Here is a 22,269-nt window from a genome sequence, read left to right as displayed (position 1 = left end):
CAGTTCATATTCAATCCTACTGAAAAGAAAGTAGCCCAGGTTCTTCTGTTATCTTTTATATGTATTTTCTGAGAAATTATAGTAAATGACCTTGAAACTCACAGAATAAGAAAACTATAACCATTGCATAATTTTCTTTTTTCCAGGACCAGTACTTGAACTCTGTAGCTGATGCTTTTTCTCACTGGCTGGTGCCCTACCACCTGAACCACTCTCCCAACCCTGAATTTTTATGCAGCTTTTCCATATGGGCATCAGATTTGACATGGCTGCCGCTGACAGGAGTGTGCTAGCTGGTGGACTTCCACGAGATTTCAAGGTGTGGCTTTCCGTGCATAAAGAATCTCCTGAGGACAGCAGAGACCCTCAAGGATCCTACACAGGAGAACAAGGAAAGCTTTTTCTAAGAGGCTGTCAACCTCTGTGCAGGTCTGAGGCACACAGGGAAGCACATTTAAGAGAGCTGAGGGAGAGCTGGGCACTAGTGGTCCATATCTGTCATCCTAGCTACTGAGGAGGCTAAGATCTGAGGCTTGAGGATCGAAGCCAGGTTGGGCAAGAAAGTTCATGAGATTCTTATCTCTAATTAATCACCAAAAAAACAGAAGTGGAGGCATGGATCAAGTAGCAGAGCACTAGCTCACAGCAAAACAATCTCAAGGATAATGTGTAAGCCATAAGTTCAAGTTTCTGGACCAATACCAAAAAAGAAAGAGGGAGAGAAAGAGAAAGAAAGAAAGAGAGAAAGAAAGACAGGAAAGAAGGAAGGAAGGAAGGGAGGGAGGGAGGGAAGGAGGGAGGGCAGGCAAGCCAGCAGGCTGATAGAGTGGACCATACTCCAATCATGGAATGACTATGGTGATTAATTATTACCATAGCAACAGAAATACAGTGGAGGAGAAGTTCAGAAATACTAAAAGAATTACAAAGTTTTGATCACTGTTGACCAAAGGAAGAAGAAATAAACACAGAAGAATCAAGGAGGAAAATGGCTAGTGGCTGTGCAAATTGCCACCCAAGCTCCTGAACTAAGGTGTGTCCCACTGATTTCCTCATGCCAGAATTTAGAATGGCATTGTACACACACACACACACACACACACACACACACACACACACACACACACACACACATGCACGCATGCACACATGCACCCACGCACACGCAGGAGTGCCAGAGAGATGATGAGGCTTCAACTCTAAATCTGGTATTCGATATAGATGTAACACTGAGGACAGGGTGGGGTGGGAGGGGTGTGGGTCTGGTTGTTTCCCCCAAACACTGTGGACAGGCAGTGGCAACAGGAGGAAGAGGAGGGAGAATGCATAGGACCAGGCATTCAGGGACAGGGACAGGGGAGAGTTCAGGTCAAAAAGCAGATGGGACAAGAATTTGTGGAAGTTAGCAGTGTGTGTGTGGCCGGTGTGAGTATGTGGAGTGTGAGAGGCCGGGGTATGTGTGAGGTGTGTGAGAGGTCGGAGTGTGTGGGGGGTATATATGAAGTGTGTGAGGGGCTAGTTGTGTGTGGGGGCTGGGGTGTGTGGGGGGTGTTGTGAGGTGTGTGAGGTAAGCGTGAGGTGTGTGAGAGGCCAATGTGGGTGTGGGTGTGTCAGTGTGAAAGGCCGGGGTTTGTGTATAGGGGTGTGTGTGGGAGGCCGGGATGTGTGTGGCATGAGGCTGGGGTGTGTGTGTGTGTGAGGGCAGGGTGTGTGTGTGAGGTATGTGAGATGTGAGTGAGGTGTGTGTGTATGTGTGAGGTGTGTGTGAGAGGCTGGGTATCAGGGAGAGCACCAGGGGACACAGCAAACCTAGGACACTTTCTGTGGCTGCCACCCGGGGACTTCCGAGGGCAAAGCTGCTGCACAGGTGCCGTGCGTCCCCATGGCTCCACTGGCTAAAGAGACAATGAACATGGAGCTGGGCAGGGTTCTGAACACTCAGCTACCAATTTAGTTCCACACGCAAATGGTGGGAAACAAATTGCATTCGCATTCAAGCAAAATTAGTTCTGGGTGGCATTTTTAGACAAGACTGCAGATGTGAGCCCAGCCTTCCATTCCTGGAGGGCCAAGCCTGCTTCTCAGAGCACTTGGGTCCCTAATTATTGTGCATTTATTTTTTTTCAGAGAGAAATGGCTTGATACATTGCATTTGCCCCATGTGGAAATTTAAAGAGATGAAACTAGCATAAAAGAAAGGGAAGGAAGGAAGGAAGGAAGGAAGGAAGGAAGGAAGGAAGGAAGGAAGGAAGGAAGGAAGGAAGGAAGGAAGGAAGGAAGGAAGGAAGGAGACAGAAGAAGGGAGGGAGGAAGGGAGAGAGAGAGACAGAGACAGAGACACAGAGAGAGACAGAGAGAGAAATAGCAATAGCAGTGGCATTCTGAGGTCAGTCTGCATTTGGGCATACCAAATACAAATTTAGAGCTTTTGATAAATAAGTCATTACAAATTGGAAAAGTTGGACCACCCAGGTAGGTATGATGTGGTGGGGCTCAGTTTTTCACTTACAGAGGCATCCTAAAACTCTTGCATATATCAGTGAGACAGCTCCATGTGGGGGTGCATGCCTGTAGTCCCAGCACCGAGGAGGCTGAAGTAGCAGCTTCTGAGATGAAGACCTATTGGACAACAGAGAAAGTTCCAGGCCAGCCTGAGATACAGAGCCTGACTCTCCCCCAACTTCAAGCACCCCCAAAAGCAGCAAGTGAGGTGAAATTCTATGCTGTGTCTGCTAAGACCAAGACAAAACACATATGTTTACTGTGTGTTTACAAGTTGACTAGAAAACATTATGGCCCTAAGAGTAGCCATCATTATCTACGAGAATTTGTAAACAGGAAGCAGAGAATTCCAGGACTGCCACAGAACTGTGGTTAAGTATTGCAGTAACTATACTTACAGTATTATCTACTGGTCAACCTCCACATTTGAAAATAAATAAAGGGCTGGGAAGGTGGCTCAGTGGTAGCGCTTGCCTTGCATGCCTGAGGCCCTGGGTTTGATTCCTCAGCACCACATAAGCAAAAAGAAAAAAGCTGGAAGTGGTGCTGTGGCTCAAGTGGTAGGGTGCTAGCCTTGACTGAAGAGCTGAGGGACAGCGCCCAGGCCCAGAGTTCAGGCCCCACCACCGGACTCCCCCCCACCCAAAAAATTAAAAATAAATAAATAAAACAAGTCAGGTGTTGGTGGCTCATGCCTAAAATCCCAGCTACTCAGGAGGCTGAGATCTGAAGATCATGGTTTTAAGCCAGTCTGGGAAGGAAAATCTAGGAGACCCTTATCTCCAATTAACCACAAAATAGAAATGTGGCTCAAATGACCTTGAGCACAAAAGGCTCCAGGATAGTGCTCCCATCCTGAGTTCAAGCCACAGGAACCGTACAATTTTTTTTTAAGTATACATAGGTACAATAACTCTGAGGATAATTTTGTCCCTTTTAACACTCCTTGATTCTCTCACAATAAATTCCCTCAATGTAGTCTTCTTTCTTTTCAGCCACATGAAATGGTGTTTATTTCTGCAGAAACAAATTGAAGAATGGAACCTAACGTCTATCAAGGGTTAATCAATTTCAAAACCGGCATGGCTTTTTTGTGTACTTATTAACTTCTTACTTATTTATAGATTATCTTTTTCCTTGTATGAAGATTTAAACTACTGTTGTTTACTAATAAGCATTTACCTTTGCAAACCAAAATCATAATTAATAATAACAAGTAAGTGTAAGAGTAATGTCTATGTGATTGCTCATACTTGTCAGTGATAAACACTACTCTGCAGCCTGTATGACCACAGGTTATTTATTTTTCCATATGAGCACATAATTGTTATTGCTATCTGTTGGCAATTAGTAATGACGCTACTCTAGCTAGCGTGATAATGTCTCAACATGAAGAGTAATCACACATCTCCCAAGGTACATTGACTTCAGAGAGTTATAGGCACAAAAATCCATACACAGGACTTTTAATGAACTTTTTAAATGAACTTTTAAAATACACTGATTTGATTTGGGCATCAGTGGTTCATGCCTGCCATTCTAGCTCATCAGGAGACTGAGATATGAGGATCACCCACAGTTGGAAGGTAGGAAGTTCTATGAGATTGTTACCTTACTGCTACAACCACAACTCCTCCACTAATACCATAGTTTGGTTACTTTGGCAAAAGTCAAAACTTGACTCAATCTTAAAGTTAGCTTTCCTATTCTATTGTTCTTCTTCTTTCTACCTATTGTTTATGGATTTCGTTTCTATTTTTCTGTTTATTTCCATTTCTTTGTGTTTTAATGTCTGAATTTCTTTTTATTTTTGTATATATCTTAATTGTAATGATACTGTACAGAGGGGTTACAGTTATATGAGCAAGGTATTGAGTCCATTTCCTATGGAGCATTGTGACCTCCTCCTTTGTTTTGCCCCTACCATCCCTTCCCTCCTCACCTGCCCAACTCCTCCTCTCCCCTCCACCAAGATGTAAAGTTCATTTTCAACATAGTGTCTTGTACATCTCGTTGTTACAATGGGTCAACCTGTATCCTTATTTCAGCATCTTGTTATTTCCTTTCTTCTCCCCAAATTAGAAAAATGTATATACAAGATGCAGGGTACCAGAATGAAATACAGTGTGATAGGAAATTAAGTTCTTGTATATTCTAGGCAGACATTTTGCCATTAAAAAAGCTACACTCATGACCCTATTTATTACTCTTATTTCATTAATTACTTTTTCTTTTTATTAATAATTTTTTACTTTATTTAATTTTTAGTCTATCTTGGCAGTATTTTTGGCTCACTTGAGCTGAGATTGCTATTCTCTTCTCGAGTGTCCTGAAACATTACTTACTGACTATAGACTGTCTTTTTTGTCTAATACCAGCATTTGTAACTGCACAGTTCCTTTGCTGCCTTGCTCTTAACTGGCGCTCACACAGTTTGACAAAATGTATTTCCATTTTAATTTAGTACAAAAATTTTAATTTCTCTTGCAGCTTCTCCTTTAGCCAATGTGTTATTCAAAGTGTAATGTTCAAGTTGCAAATATTTTGACAGTTTTTCAACTGTGTCTCTTAGTGAGCACTGGTTCCATTCCATTCGGCTGTGCTTTACACTTCCTGTGATTTTATTTCCTACAAATATGTGTTGCTGGAAGTGTGGGACACATCCCCAAACGCTCCACACACGAGCAGGAGAAAGGAGCTCTAAACTGCCCATCAGCATGAGCGACTGCACATCTGGACAACTATATCCTTAATATGTTTTTAGTCCACTGCCAGTTACTGATGGGGATAGTTACTATTTCCAAACGCCAGCATATTTTTAACTTGTCTTTTCCCTTCCATCATTAATTGCCAAATGCCTTTAATGTCATGGTGACAAAAGGAGACACGTGACCTCTTCATTCCTTTTTGTTGTCGAGTATGTGAGCTCAGTGACTTGTGCTGTCAGGTGGCCTCTTCCTTCAAGAGTGATGCTCTACCCCTTGGGCCACACCTCACCTCCAATCTTCCACCACTTAACTCCAGATAAGGTTTTGTTGTGTTTTTCTTTTAAACCATGATGACTCTCAGATTTCAGCCTCCAGAGTAGCAAGGATTACACTGGCACGTGGCTTGTGTTTTGTTCTTAATTTTCCCTACAAACATTTATCCTAGAATCTATAAACTGAGCCAGTTTCTTTTTGTAAAACATTTTTATTATCTTTAAGTCATTGTACAAAGCTGTTGCCACTCACAAAGCAGTTTATATGTACATTGCATCTTGACCAATTCCCCCTTTTGAATTCTCACACATTCCTCCCCTACCCACCCCTTCCCTTACATTTTGTAATTTTTTAGGATATATATCATTTTTTTGGCCATTTAACAACACGTATATGACTTATCATGACCTGTGCCAGCGGTTCAACATCTACGCCCAAGATGGATGTCCAGTCAGCCTCTGGAGGCCGCACTAGCTTCCCTCTGCCCGTCCTAATGCTGTGTGTATTTGTTCTTGCAATACCTCCTTTAGTGGAGAACATTCCCTGGGTCCCCAGGGAACAGGAGAATGCTTGATTTTTGCCTTGAACTTGAATTCAAACCCCTATACTTTCCCTCAAGTTATCCACTCCAGTGTTTCTTCCCAACCTCTTTAGCCTTGTGTGTATTTCTGACATTCACTTCGAATCGGAGATAAGGGTCTCAGAGTTTTTTTTTTTAATGTTTTTTATTATAAAAATACTGTACAGAGCAGTTACAGTTACATGAGTAGGGTAATGAGTACATTTCCTATCGAGCATTGTTACCTCCTTCTTTGTTTTTGGCTCCAAACTGTGAGTCTCAGATCTCAGCTTCTGCAGTGACTAAGATTATAAATGTGAGCTGGCCATTACAAAACGGCAGATACACGTCTAAAACTTAAAAATATGTCTAATAGCCTATGAATCCACTTTTGATTAATATTTTTAACTGAGTAATTGAAAGTAGAGTACTGCTTGAAGATCATTTTCCTGAAGGAAAGGTATTTCTTCCTTTTTTCCTTTTTAAATGAAAAGTCCATTAGCAGTTCCATTAATGGTGCAATTTCCATTCTTTTGTACATGAAGTTATTCTCATTTTTAAAAAATCTCATAACTTCCTACTGCCAAGTTTGTAAAATTTTAGTGTTGAAGTCTTGAAGTTGGCTATTTTTCATCAGCATAGAATTATGAAAATACCATATGTGTGCATTTTATGTCTGCTGTGGCTCCTGACTGAGAAATCCATATCATGTAGCTGTATACTCAATTAAGAAAACAGTTCACACAGTAGTTTGCTATTCCACTATTAAATGAGGAGTAAACAATTTTTGGTGATGTACATGCTATTCTCCAAGTACCTCATGCTCTGAGGCAGAACTTCAATATCATGCTTTAGCTGTGTACTTAAATGACTTCAAAGCCTGTGCCTTTATTTGTGAATAAGATATTTTCTTACCAAATCCTGAAGGGCCTGTGTTTAAATTCTTTCCTACGGTGAGTACAATTACATTCCGGTAGTAATGCACATGAAATTGACAAACAGTAACTAGACTATGCTTCTTTTAGTTTTATTTTGTGCAATAAGAATACATTATGCATGACATTACTTTAAAGAGCTGTAGGAAAATAACACACCTGCTTATTTTCCTCCTGATTGTATAGGATATTTTTATCTACCAGAAAGAAACTTCCTCTTAGCTACTATGTAAATAATGCTATTTTAAACCAGAGAAAATTATTAATTAAACTATGAACTTGTGTGAATGCTTAAATGTGATAGACATATGGAAGGGTGAGCTGCATTTAGAATACTTTAAGAAGAAAATGGCTGGGGCTAGGGGTGTAACGTGGTAAGGAGTTTGTGCCTTGTACGTGAAAGGTATTACGTTTAATCCTTCTCACCACAAAAGATGAAGAAAATAACAAGCAGACCAAAGCATCTAGAATACGTGAACAGGACTTAAATAGTCAACACTGAATGATGAGCTGTGATCAACAATGTCACCTTTTATGCAGCTCTTTCTTCTTCTATCTCCTTGCTTTTCCATCTCATCTCTCTTAGTACATGACTATACAACCAAACTCCTCACAATTTGACATGTATTATGGAAATGCCTGAACTAGAGAAGGCAGATTCTTGTCACTCTTATTTCATTCTAACAGACATTATTTTTACAATGGAAAATGAACAAAATTAATAGCTTATCATCTAAGCTGAGTAAGCTTTTATGAGATACACTGAGTATTCAAAGCCCAGTCTATCACTCCCATAAACTAATGACTGGCAGGTTGTTCTTTCTGAGAAAAAAAATGTCCTAACTCATGTGGCACCACTGAATGTTACCTATAGTCACTCCTTATCCTGAACATCTATTCTTACTCTAATAAAAATCTGTACATATTACACCTCTTTTGGTAAGTGTGTGTGTATCCATATTCCTACCCCATATTCTGAAAGGTATTTATAGAATAGCTTTAGCTATTTTTTCTTTAGGAAAAAAATAAGACACACAAAAACGAAAGTAAGAAATGAAGACAGGATAGAGAAAGAAGGAAAGATGTAGAGAAGAGAGGAAGAGGAAGGCATGAAGAAAAAGATTTAGGGAAGGAGGAGGGAAAAGAGAAAGGGAAGGAAGGAATGAGGGAAGCAGGGAAGGAAGCAGGCTTAAACAAAGATGCTACAAACCTTAAATGAATGGATGAGAGCTAAAATTTCTAACCTCATTTCAGCACTTATTAATCCTCAGTAAAGTTTGAAAGATGTGACAGATTGGCTCTAAGGTACCTATGAATACAAGAAGTACACTTATAGACCTACTTGCTCTATGTGTGAAAAACAAAATTTTAAGCAATATTTCTATTTTCAGACAAAAGTTCTTGCCAATCCCTACAGCTATTTTAAACATGATAGTCTTGCGATCCTTCTTAGCCTCATCTTGACAATAGAAAGAGGCATTGAAACATACAGGTAAATTTTAGTCACCATAAAGGGTCAGGATGATCCATATTTTACAGTTCATGAGCAAATGTAGAGAAATAGGAAAATGAGGGTTCCATCGTTGACTGAGATAATTTTATATAAAAATGCCAGAATAAGAGTTGACTTTATATTAAAAAGTTAATGCATGTGCCAGAGCCTATGCCAAGTATTTTAGATGTATTTCAGACTGCAGAACTTGTACGACTAGATGTGTGTACTACAAATAGGAAAATTCAAGCAGGTACAAAGGACTCATGATATTACCAAATTCCCTTTTCCTCTTAATTCCTCTTAATATCATCCCTACCAAAACCAGTCTTTCTGAACAAGTACAGGGGGCTGATAAATACATGAAGAAATGCTTCATATCCCTTACCATAAAGAAAATAAAAATCAATGCAACATTGTGATTCCATCTCACTCCAGTCGGAATGGCACTATTAAAAATGTGAGCAACAAGAAATGCTGGAGGGGAGGCAGGGAACAGGAAAGCAAACCCAGCACTGTACTGTTACTACAGGCTACATCAGTGTACTATGTAATCTAGAGTAACCACTGTATTGTTACTACATGCTGCGTAAGTGTATTATATAACCAAGAGTAACCAGTGTATTGTTACCATGTGATGCATGAGTGTACTATGTAACCGAGAGCAACCACTGTATTGTTACTATGTGATGCATGAATGTACTATGTAACCAAGAGTAACCACTGTATTGTTACTACATGCTGCATGAGTGTACTACGTAACAGATTAACCACTGTGGGAATCAGCAAGGAGATCCCTGGAAAGGGAACACAGAACACTGCGTGATGCGTGATACACTGTGATGTGCTGATGCACAGGACACACTTCTGGGAACTGATCTGAAAGATGGCATGACAATGACAAGGTGCAGCAAAGGTCTCTGCACACCCCTGGATACACTTATAAAAAGCCCAAATTAACATCAGTTCTGTGGACCAGATGAGGAGACAGCAGATTTGTTCTATCCCCTTCACCCCAATAACACTTTATACCTTGTTTCTCTTGAAAATTTATTAATATACAGGTAAACCCAGATTAATGCATTGTTTAAAACCATTGAGCATATCAAATCATTGAATACATGTAAAGCAAGAAATAATGACTTTGGTCCTTTTAAAAAACAGATTGTTGTTTTTTCTTTTTCCAGTTCCTGGGCTTGAACTCAGGGCCTGGGCACTGTCCCTAAGCTCCTTTACTCAAGGCTAGAATACTACCACTTGAGCCATAGCACCACTTCCAGTTTTTTCTGTTTATCTGGTATTGAGGAATGGAACCCAGGGCTTCATGCAAGCTAAGCAAGCACTCTACCAATAAGTCATATTCCAGCCCTTTTTTTCTTTTCTTTTCTTGAGGAAACAGGATATTTGAAGGCAATAATCTCTAAAAGATTAATAATCTCCATGCTATAAACACCAAGGAATTATAATAATCTCCCCCAAAGTCCATGAGACTCTTATTTCCAATTAACCAGGAAAATGCTGCAAGTAGAACGGTGATTCATAAGGTAGAGCTCCAGTGCGGAGTGAAAAAGGGAAGAGAATTCTGCCTACAAGTTCAAGCCCAGTACGGTCATCCCAAGAATCAGAAATATAAGAAATAAAAACTAATCAGTGTTGTTATAATGAGATTTTATATATATATATATATACACACATATATATATAGAGAGAGAGAGACAGAGAGAGGGAGAGAGGGAGAGAGAGAGAGATTCACAAGGAAGAACTAACTAGTCACCTTACTTGTATTGTTTGGAAGCCAGACCAATGCCTTTCTGCAAATTGTTCTCTACTTTTCTTATGACCATCAGAGTCAACATTGTACTGTTCCAATTTTCTGCTTTCAGGAGTGACACCAAATTTGATTCCATTCCTATTATACAAAGCTTAAGCATATTGGTGTTTATTTGCTGCTATTAACAGAAAACATAATTTGTATAGACATATAAATATTTGATCAGAAGAAAGAATATTTGATCAGAAGAAAAAATATGATTACATTTAGCAAATATGAAACTCAAGACCTAGAATGACTATATCTTCTATTTAAACAACATATACTTTATAACAGCAACACACTATTCTGGATTCAAATAATCTGAAAACAAAGCTTATTTTCATCCACCTTATACTAAAGAATTTCTTCACATAGATTCTTTATCCACAAAATGCAGGAAATGATTGTTTCTCACAGAATTATGTTAGACCTAATTTAATATTAAAATAGTGTGGAAATCCTGGTGCACCCAAAAGAATTAGTGTTCTGCTATTTACTGCTTAGGCAACTGTAGTTATATGAAGTCCGGTAATCAGATTGCAGTTAAAATTCATTCTCTTCTATCATAGTAGATAGTTTATAACATAAATCAATTTAATCACTAATTTATAAAGTCAAATACTTAAATGTTTGGATAAACAGGCCTGTAAATACTGCACTGGAGAGGCTGGAATGGAAGGGTCATCAATTCAAGGCCTGTCCCGGCTACAACATGAGACTCCATCTTACAAAGAAACAAAGCAAAGTCGAAACTAAGGAAAGATGGGCAACCAAGTAAATTTTCTTTTATTAAAAAAATAGAATAAATTTATTTGAAAATGACAGGGAAGCTGTCTGTGAAGGAGAAGTAACAAGAACCTTCCTGTGAGGAGGGAGGCCAGGGAGGGGCCCATAGGACCATTTGTTGCGGAATTAAATCATTGTGTTTGGAAAGCATGTTATTTGTCTAGCTAAAGTGACACTGTTTATTTTGCCCTCCTACTTATCTTCTTTTTCATTTTTTTTTTGGTCATGGGGCTTGAACTCTAGGCCTGAGTGCTGTCCCTCAGCTCTTCAGCTCAAGGCAAGCGCTCTACCACAGTACCACTTTCAGTTTTCTGGTGGCTTATTGGAGATAAAAGTCTCATAGACTTTCCTGTCTGGGCTGGCTTTAAAATATGATCCTCTAATCTCAGCCTCCTGAGTAGGTAGGATTACAGGCATGAGCCACTAGCGTCCAGCCTTATCTTCTTTTATAGCACTGAACACAATAACAATTACAAATGTAAGCTTGAATATGATTCCATTTTATCTAAAAAGTCCCCCAAATCTAAAGAACTGGAAAATTCAACTCTCTTATTTACCAATATATCCTCATTATCTTGCAGGGCTTTATTTATAACACATATTTTGTAAATAATTTTATGATTATATGATCAATAAAGTGAATAAATATCTCATTCACTTTTAGTCATTAAATAAATCCAGGGGAATTTTACTTCAAATTTCTTTAGGGTCTTTTCTTTACAACACCACAAAACCATGATAATCACAATCACAGCTTAATGGTGTTTTGTATTTTTCTTAGCACTTGAAAAGTTACTTCTCCAAAATATTCTATGAACTAGAAATATTAATTTACCATCTCTACCTCTGATTTTTATTATATGTTTATAGGGTCATAGTCTGGTAAGTTGAAATTAAGGGCTTCTATGTTCTAACCTCTGAAACCAACTAAATATGATTATATAATAAAATCTTCCTTTTTTTAAACTGTAAACTAATTGAGAAAATATTGAACATATTTTATGGGTAATATCACATTTTGAAGTACACATATATATTTACATATCAAAGTACATATACCATATATGTATATATAATTTCCTATCCATCTTAGCATCTCAAAAATATGCTTATATTTATTACCATATTTGCATATGCTATGTATAATCCAATTTTCCCTGAAAGCTAGTGAATATGTATTTCATTTAATTTTATGTTTCCTTGTATTCTCACATATTTTTAACATCTTTCGGGCAGGTGTGCTGTAAAATTTAATGCCTTGTGCCATTTTTATATCACCTGAAGTTTTCTCATTTTATGAGTAGCTCTGGTTTTTAACCTTTCCCTAGTCCCTCAATGTATAAAATAAAATGTGTATAACATTTAATTATAATGTATCAGAAAATAATAAAGGATCAAACTTAAATCAATTATGTAATCTTGCAGCCTTCAATCATTTGAATATTTCAATTGATGGCTGATTTGGCTGCAGTTAAGACAGGCTAACTAAACGCAATGGAGTTTCTAAATACATTTCTGCACAGGGGCCAGCTTGCTGACTGAATGCTTCTTAGGCAAAATTTAAAAGAAGGTTAAATTCAGCTTGGCGAGATTCAAGGGCCTTCAAATTCTAGCATGAAGCAAATATTACTGACATGTTTTCTGCTTGTTGTATTTGTTACGTTTTCAGTTCTTTGAGTTTTAGCTTGCTGAGGTAGGAAACGTTTTGTGAGTTTAGGACAATCAAAGGAATTGCCCTCCCTTTATCTACGTGAACTTTGTGGCAAAAATCTCTGACATTAAGAATTCTCATGAAAGGTGAACTTGCTTGGGATGTAAATCACTTCTTTATGTGAAAGTCAGAGTAGCAGCACCTCAGAGGAAGCCTTGGACCCTGTAATCTCTTCCTCCCTCTGAAGGTAATAGTATTTTACCAATAAGGCTTGAGTGGCTGTTGGTGAACAAATGAATCCATCTGTGAGCAATTCACAAATAACTTTCATAGAGAAGCCTCAGAAGATGATCAACCTATTTGTGGAACATTGATGTTTATCAAGGCAAATCCATTTCTGAACTTTAATTTTCTTCTTATATACTAGCCACTAACATCTTTTAAAAATTATTGTAATTTGTATCCTCTTATTATAGTAATACCTACTAAGTTATTGAAAAAATGCATTGGTACACATTTTTTAACTATGCTCTTTGATGTTATCTTACTGAAAAGTGTTCTAGAAACATCTGCCCTTGTTGGACATGACCCATTTATTTCATCACCACACAAGCCATTCATTATATCACCACGTGATTTTATGTCATTCTCTCACATGGCATGTGACAATGCTCAGAATGTTTAGCTCTTTCCATCATTCCTTGTATCAGATAAAAAATAACATGGGGAAAAAAATCACAATATAAGAATGTTCAAATACTTCCAGGATGGGCAGGAGACATCACCTGATCTTGTGATAATATTAAAGGCATTTGGGGAAAATGTTGACCAACAGGGCCAAAACTAATGGTGTATATAGCTGGGAGGTAAGCTTATTCCTGTTGACTGTTCTTGGCAAGGCTTTGTGACGTAGCCCATTTTATAAGTCCTGGTACAAAACTAAGTGTGTCTCTGTGCCCTGTCTGGGATTGAACCATCCAATAAATCATCATTGTCTGTGTCTAATCTCAGGCTCTTTTCAGGGAAATTGGGTTAAGTGTGATACACTGAGCAGAGAAAGGAGGCTTCTGTAGGCTGATGGAATTGGGAAGAAGGAAGAAAAGGTGCTGGAAATGAAGATGTGGACTCTTATTTATGCTGAACACAGTTTAAAATATTTCAAAACTGATGGTGAAAAATACTTTTTTTTAAAAAACGGCTTGCACTTGTAATTCTATCTATTCAGGAAGCTTAGAGCTGAAGATTACAGTTTGAAGCTAGCTCAGACAGGAAAGCCATTAGACTCTTAGCTTCTATTAACCAGAGAAACAGCTGCAAGTGAAGGTATGGCTCAAGTGGTAGAGTGCCAGCTTGGAGCAAAAAAAAATGCTAAGGGTCAGCTGTGCTCGGGCTCTGAGTTTGGGGACAGATGTTTTATGGTAAAGGATGTCATTGACATGGGATAGCTGCTCACTGACTTATGCCAAGGTCTGGAAATCCTAAAGAGATATGGCGGTCTACAAAGGACTCACACTGTTAAAAATGGGCCCAGCATTGGAATAAAGGTAGTGAAAGTACAAGGCAAAGTGCTCCCTGGAAACCATGGCTTGGGTGGGCAAGCAAACACATCACTTACTGCTGAGGATCCAGAACTGAGGAGGGAAATCCTGAGAATCCGGAGTGTCTCAAAAGCAGAAATTCCTCTCAGTCCAGACCAGGGAAGAATGTTTCTTTTCACGTGGGCCTGTGTATCTGTGCAGGACATTGGTTATTCTCCAAGTCTGTCTCATTCCCAGGCAGTCTTGACTGACCCAGGGCAGTAGGCAGCCATTTCCCCTGAAGGAAAATATCTGCCTACTTCAAAGAGAAGCAAAAAAGACAAACGAATACTACAAATGCAATAACATGTATCAAGAAAATGAATGGATCCTGAGGACAAGAAATTATGCAGACAGGGAATGTAGATGTAGAGACTTGAGAATTTCAGAATTCCCTGACATTAGCACAACTCCTGGAATTTCTTTATATAGGGCATCTGTAGCTTAGTCTTTTTTGTTCTTTCTTTCCTGTCTTGGGGCTTGAACTCAGGGTTTGGGCACTGTCCCTGAGCTCAAGGCTAGTGCTCAAGACTAACCCTCTACCACTTTGAGCCACAACTCCACTTCCAGCTTTTGAGTGGTTAATTGGAGATAAGAGTCTCACAGGGACTTTTCTGCCTGGGCAGAAACCATATTCCTCAGACCTCCTGAGTAGTTAAGATGACAGGTGTGAGCCACCAGCACCTGGCTTGCAGCTTAGTCTTAATAGGGTAAATCTAAAAATTGCAAACCAGACAACAAATGATACTAAGTTCTGAATATGTCAGTGATGAATGACGTGTTATTGGGGATGCATGGAAGACAGAATATTAGAATGCAGAGAACATGCACATCTGCGAAAGGACCAGCCATGTGTTCTGCTGTGGAGGGAACCAGCAGTGGCTTTCCTTACGAAGCCAAGGAGTTTCCTTTAACAGGAATACTTGCAACTTTGAGCAGATCTGTGGAGATTCACTTTGGCTACATCTATACATGGTGAAAACAAGAAATTCTGCCAAGGAATTTTGCTTTTTGGTTTCTATACTTACCGAGGCTTGAACTCGGGACCTCACCCCTGCAACCCATGAGCCACAGCAATACTTTTGTTCTATTTGCTTGTTTGTTTTGTTTTTGCTTGTTAAGTGGAGATAAGAGTCTCATGGATTTTTCTGCCAGAGCTGGCTTCTTATATCTCATATCTTAGTACTTTAAAACTGTTTATTCTACTATAGCTAAAGAAACAGCTCAGAAACGTTGATAACTATGTTTTTTTTAAATACTCCCCTTACCTACATATAGATATAGCCTCTTAATTAAACTACTGATGAGATTAATGAAGACACACACTGGCAGGAGAGGTATGAATATATAGACATCTCAAGTGAAATTTGAGAAGTTCCAAAGCTCTCAGTTGTCTAAGAATATCTTGTTACTGGGGGAAAAGTGTTATTTTTCCTCTTGCTTCTCTTTACTGTGCATAAAACACAGCCTTTGATAGATTTGTTAGAAAATTCTGCTACATTCTCTTCTTTCCTTTACTTTTCCGGAATTATTTATCTTTTTGTGTATACTTGTACTGGGGCTTGAATTTAGGGCCATCCGATCTTGTTATTTTTTTTTCTTGTTGTTATTTGTTTTAGTTTGACCTTTTAACTCAAGGTCGAAGCTCTAGCATTTGAGCCACCTCCACATCTGGGTTTTTGCTGGTTAACTGGAGGTAAGAGTCTCACAGACTTTCCTGCCTGGCTGATTTAACCCTAAATACTCAATCTCAGCCCCCTAATTAACTAGGATTATAGGCATGAGCCACCTGTGGCCTGTTTCTAACCTCCTCTTAGTTGATAAATAAAGGGCTGTGTTTCTGTGACACATAATTCAGTGCTTTTTATAAAGCTTCAAAACTGTGTTGGAACAGGAGTTTGGAGTTTGAGGTTGATCAAATAGGCAAGACTCTAAGATTTTCATAAAAAGATTTTGTTCTCTTCACTTTACCAATACCTTAACAAGAAATGTCCTGTGTTTGCCCCTGGCCACTAGATAAAACAGTGACAGGTCATCACGGAACTCAATGCCTTCTGGTAAAGTAGATTTATTTCTTTCTTATACAAGGTCTCAAGGGCAAGCATTCTCAGCAGTGATCGCCTGTGGGGTGAAAGAAATGTACTCTGCTCACACTCAAGGAGGACATGAGACATTAAAAATTTAAGACTCACACCAGCTCTCCCTAACCCACACTACAGCCTCAAAGGCACTTTATGTATAACAAATTACAAATATATGCATATATATGTATAAACTTGTATGTATATTTATATACGAATTTTATTTTTATATGTATATATACATATACACACACACACACACACACACACACACACACACACATGTGCACACACATTTGGCTGTACTCACCTTAATTTGTGATGGAAATCTCCAGAAATGAATGTCTTCTCCATCATGCTCACTGTACCCAGTGAGTGGCCCGTGAAACCATGGTGAGCAGATATATTCTTCATGCACAGAACTCTGGGAGGTACCTGAACCTCTGTGTGCATACGTAGAGTGGAGCTTCTTCATAGCTTGCCCTGTCCACTCCTCCCAGCTTCCCAGTGATGGCAGAGAAGCCAGTGCACATGCACAGTGATGGAAGGCCTTTGCACATGCGCAGTGATGGCAAGGGGGGGAGGGCCTGTGTGCGTGCACAATCATGGGGGAGGTTGTGCACATGCGCAGCGTGGCGAGTCTTCATGGCTCTCCCAGCCTGCTGCTCCCAGCTCCCCAGTGATGGCGGAAGAGCCTGTGCACATGCGCAGTGATGGCGGAGGGGGCCTGTGCACATGCGCAGTGATGGGGAATGCTGTGCGCACGCGCAGAGTGGAGCTGCTACAGGGCTCCCTTGCCTGCTCCTTCTAGCCCGCCCCCTGGCGATGGTGGAGGGGGCTGTGGATAGAATAGAAGTGGCAGAAGAGGAAGCTGTAGATACCCTGAGGTACCTTAGGGCCGTCTCACCTGCTGGCATCCAGCTGCCTTTATTGGGATTCTAAAACAATGGCCGATCTAGCCCTTGGCAGATCGCCGGTCCGCCTGTGCTTCCTCCCCCTCCGGCCCAGGAGCAGCCGTGCAGAGCAAAGCCCAGCGGAGGGGGGGGGGGCGGTGCTCAGGTTATCAAGGTCATGTCAAGGTCGTTGGGGTTACGACGCTGGCCTGCTAACACATTATATGGCATAAGCAAGTTGAACATACAGGAGCTCTTCGTTTTGCCAGTCCTGGGATCTAGCTGATGCCAGGACGTTGCCCACGGGGCTTCTTGTGCTTGAGGCCAGACAAATGCTCCACTGCGAGGTGGGGTGGACAGACACCCCATTGTGAAGCCAGGGGACAGACACCCCACTGTGAAGCTGGGCAGACAGATGCCCCACCAAGAGGCCGCATCCCAGCCGAACACCTTTTCAAAGGAGTCAGAAAGGCCCAGCCCAGAAGACCCGACCCCAGTGTGCAGATCCTGGTGGAGGAGGCAGCCACGTCTGCGGTCTGCCCGGGATCCTGCGTGCAGCCCCCTCCGCAGGTCGCAGCCCCCACATGGTTTTCAGTCCCCTACTGAGGTACTACCATGAGTGATATGAACGAATCGCATATTAAGAGAGATAGAGTGTCAGGACTAAGCTAGGACATTTACTTCCTACTCTACCTAGGTAAATTATTATTGTTTTAAAATTCTTTCTGTGGTCCTGATGATGGAACATTTAGGAAATGTGAAATGACTCTAACTTCAGATGTTTTGTGCAGCGAGGTACGGATGGCACATGTCTGTAATCCTAGCTATTCAGGAAGGTGGAATCCAAGGATCATGGTTCTAAGCCAGTTGAGGCAGAAATTTCTGCCAGATTCTTACCACGAATTAACACAGAAAAAAAAGCAGATCTGTGGCTCAAGAGACAGAGCACCAACATTGAAAGCAAACGGTAAGGTACAGCACCTAGGTATTGAGATCCTGCCTCAGTAAAGGCATCCATTTTTTTTTTCCTGAAGTATATTTTTGTTTTATGACAAAAAAATAAAATTGTTAATTAAATTCTGAATTATGTGCTTAAAAAACAAATAAAATACTTTAAACACAATTAAAATACACCTCCTGAGTTGACAGCCAATATTATTTCCCATTAAATAAGAGTCCATATTTGTTCTGTGATAAATTGTAAGGTCTCTATATTCCTGAAAAATCTGAATGACCTTAAAGTTGTAAGATTTTTCTTTGATCTCAAATTGTTTGATGCTCATTTCATGTTATACAATGGTAAAGTACTTGCTTTGTTCTGCCATGGTATGGTGAATTAATTATGTCTATTTTTTCTTGTTCTAGCTTTGTGTTTCTTCAAGATTAGATCAAAGTATAAAGAATTACAGCTACACTCCCTGATGCATTAGTTCAAGAAAAAAATTCTATATCACATCTGTCACTGATTTTATCAAGCTACGTATCAAAAACACTTTGCTCTTAAGTTCAGTAAAGTGAATCTTGCAGCTAAGCTGTTCAGGGGGTACCACGAAGCAATTAGGAGCACATCCTACATCCTGTTTACCTGGGCAGAGGACTGACCAATCAGAGACTGGGTATGACATCAATACATCTCTGTCTAACCAATCAGAGATGGGTGATGACCCCAACACATCCCCACCTAACCAGACACTGGCCATGACCCCAACATATCCTTGTCCTACAATCCCTGAATATGAAGTATAAAGTTTTAGAATCAGTATTATCACTTGTATACAAAACAATATCAAATGCTATTTCCTGATATACTGAACAATATGCTCTCTACTTCATTTTTATTTTTAGAGGTGCATATGTCTTCTATTTAGGTGAAGATTGTTTCACGATTCATTGATTACATTTGGGGCTTGAACTCAGAACATTTTTGCTTAATGCTGGCACTCTACCATTTGAGCCACAATTACTCTTTTGATTTTTGATGGTTAATTGGAGATAAAGAGTCTCACAGGCTTCCTTGCCCAGATTGGGTTTGTACTTTGGTCCTCACATCTCTTCTGAGTAGCTAGGATTAAAGGCATGAGCCATAGGCAACAAGCATTCATTTGTTGTACTTATTCCACCAATTTAAGTGTACAAGAGGCCATTTTTTTTGTCTTTTTACACTCAAGATATAATAAAACAGAAGTATTACAAGTTTTTAATCATAAAGGTAGTTAAAAATTCTGGATGGGGGCTGGGAAGGTGGCTCAGTGGTAGAGTGCTTGCCTTGCATGCCTGAGGCCCAGGGTTCGATTCCTCAGCACCACATAAGCAAAAAAAAAAAAAAAAAAGCCGGAAGTGGCGCTGTGGCTCAAGTGGTAGACTGCTAGCCTTGAGCTGAAGAGCTGAGGGACAGCACCCAGGCCCAGAGTTCAGGCTCCACGACCGGACCCCCCAAAAAAAAAAAAATTCTGGATGGCTGCCTTTCAAGGTTATGGAGCTCTATTGCAATTAAATGTCAGAACTAATCAGGGCATTTTTATCATAATAAATAATTTTTGAAATGGCACACTTGAACTTTCCAGTTCACACCAGAGCCATTTCATACTAAAGACCGACAGGGACAGAATAGCAGAATCCCCCTGTAGTTTCCCAAGGCAAGCTGTCAAACACAGGTGATGTGCCCTGATTTCTATGACATAGCACATTCCAAATGAGTCATTCTTTCTTGTTGTTATTTAGGAAAAAAATGGACTGACTTATGTTCTCATTTAACTATTGAAATCATTACCACTAGTCCTTAGAATATGACTGTTTTTGAATATATAGGACCGTTAAGAAATGAAGTGTCATTCTACTTTGCTATACAAGAGGGATACCAACAAGGAATGTCTTTGTTGTAGACCTATAGCATCCAGAATGCTGTTACACTATGTAGTTTTAGTGCTTTGTTATATTGATCATAGCTCTTAACTTAATCCTCATAGACTTTGTAGTCCATTCTACTGTCCTGGTTTGAAACTGTGCTTCCTGATTCCAAAGCATTTTATAAGAATGATTAATTGCACAATTCTATCCTGCTGGATTTTATCCAGGAAAAATATGATAGAAGTTGCAGGCATACCAATTTCACAGTGGCTGTGTGCTGGTAGCTCATACCTGTCTTCGTGGCTACTCAGGAGAGATCTGAGGATCACAGTTGAAAGCAAGCTTGAGTAGGAAAGTCTTTGAGACTCTTATCTCCAGTTAAACACACACACACACATACACAGACATGCGTGCTCATACATGTGCATGTGTGCCAGAAGTGGGACTGCGGCTGAATGGGTAGAGTGGTATACTTGAGCACAAAAAGCTCATAAACAGCACCCAGGACCTGATTTCAAGCACTAAGGCTGGCACAAAAATAAGTCAGAATGAAATGCACTAATTTGTACAGTTAATATATGCAAATGGCTGGGTGCTGAAGGCTCACACTTGTAATCCTACTTACTCAAGAGACTGAGATCTGAGGATCACAGTTTAAACTAGTCCAGACAAGAAAGTTGGTAAAACTCTTATCTCCATTTAATCAGCAAAAATAATAAAAAGCTGGCTCAAGTGGTAGAAAAAGACAAGCAAGACCCAGAAGCCCTGGCTCCAAGCCCCAGCACTAGCACCCAAAATAAATACAATAATAATAATTAAAATTAACCAATAAACCACATGCTAATGAAAAATTTTTAAAGGACAGTAAAAATGATGCTGATGAATGACAGCCTGGAAGTTTGATAGCATTGTTACTCACAGACACAAAACATTAGGAATTATTGATTAACTGATATGACCAATAACAGGGAGGAGTTTAGAGAACACTACAAGTAAATGAGAGGCAGGAGAGCTGCAGCTCTTTCTTGGTGTGGAATTGAGGGTTGTAAAATACCAGGAACCAACGCAATGCCATAGAGCAAATACCTGAAGGAGACCTTCTCCACCCTGGAGACAGGGAGAGGCCAACTCCCATTTCCAAGTCCATTAGGCAGTGATAATTACTACTTCAGGTCAGCATATTTTTGTTTCATTCAGGTCATCAACTGATTGGCTCAGGCCCACACACATTAGTGAGAGCAATCTGTGTTCCCAATTAGTCATTGTAATGCTAATTTTGTCTGGAAACAGTGTCACAGAAGACTTAGAATAATGTCTGACTAGATATCTTGGCCTGGTCAAACTGCCTTACAAACTTCCCCAGTAATGCTGAGTCTAAATACTGTGTGGCACAAACTAAGATTGTCCCTGATGAGGGACACGGAGAGGCCAGTGGTAGGAGGTGAAAAGTGTAATGAGATGCTGACCAATGCAGCCTTGAGCACGCTGAGCTTGCAGGCAGTGACTGCGCAGGAGATTGCATGGGTGAATGATATAATGGGCCGGCAGCTGTCAGGCGAAGAATGGAGAGAAGACAGACACCTTATACATGATTCTGGTGAAAGCAAACACCACCACCTAGGAAGAAGTTCTGAGAATTCCTAGCACCGAGAGTCTAGATCGGAAGATGACCTGTGAAAAGTGACTGAGAAGCATTGGAGATCTGTTCCGGACAGTCAGAGAGTGAGGTGTCATGCAAACCTGTAGAAAGTCTCTTACATAGCCAAAAGGACAGAATGGAGAAGACTAAGGGGACGAATGAACACGCGTGATCACACTCCCATAGGGGACGTCATCATGCCACACACAGGTACGAAAGGTCATGTCTACATACAAGTCCATCTGAATGTTTTTGACTCAATATATGAAACTGCTGGCCAATGGAAAGAAAGCCCGGAACTTTCTCTTTTATCCTCAAGGCCTTGCTAAGCAGATTCTGCACTTGAACCACACCCCAGACCAAGGCTGGAACTTTCTAAACCCCAGTTATTTGGAAATGGAATCTTGTCTTTTCCTGGAAACTGAGAACCTTACTTTTAGACTCATATAAAAAGTTCAATGTAATAAATATGAATTACCGAAAGAACTGTGTGTGAGTGTGTGTGGGCGCACG

Source organism: Dipodomys merriami, unplaced genomic scaffold, assembly GCF_024711535.1.
Source record: "Dipodomys merriami isolate MVZ:Mamm:240054 unplaced genomic scaffold, mDipMer1.0.p SCAF_8, whole genome shotgun sequence".
Taxonomy (NCBI): domain Eukaryota; kingdom Metazoa; phylum Chordata; class Mammalia; order Rodentia; family Heteromyidae; genus Dipodomys; species Dipodomys merriami.
The sequence above is the reverse complement of the archived record's forward strand: the minus strand, read 5'-3'. Positions refer to the sequence as shown.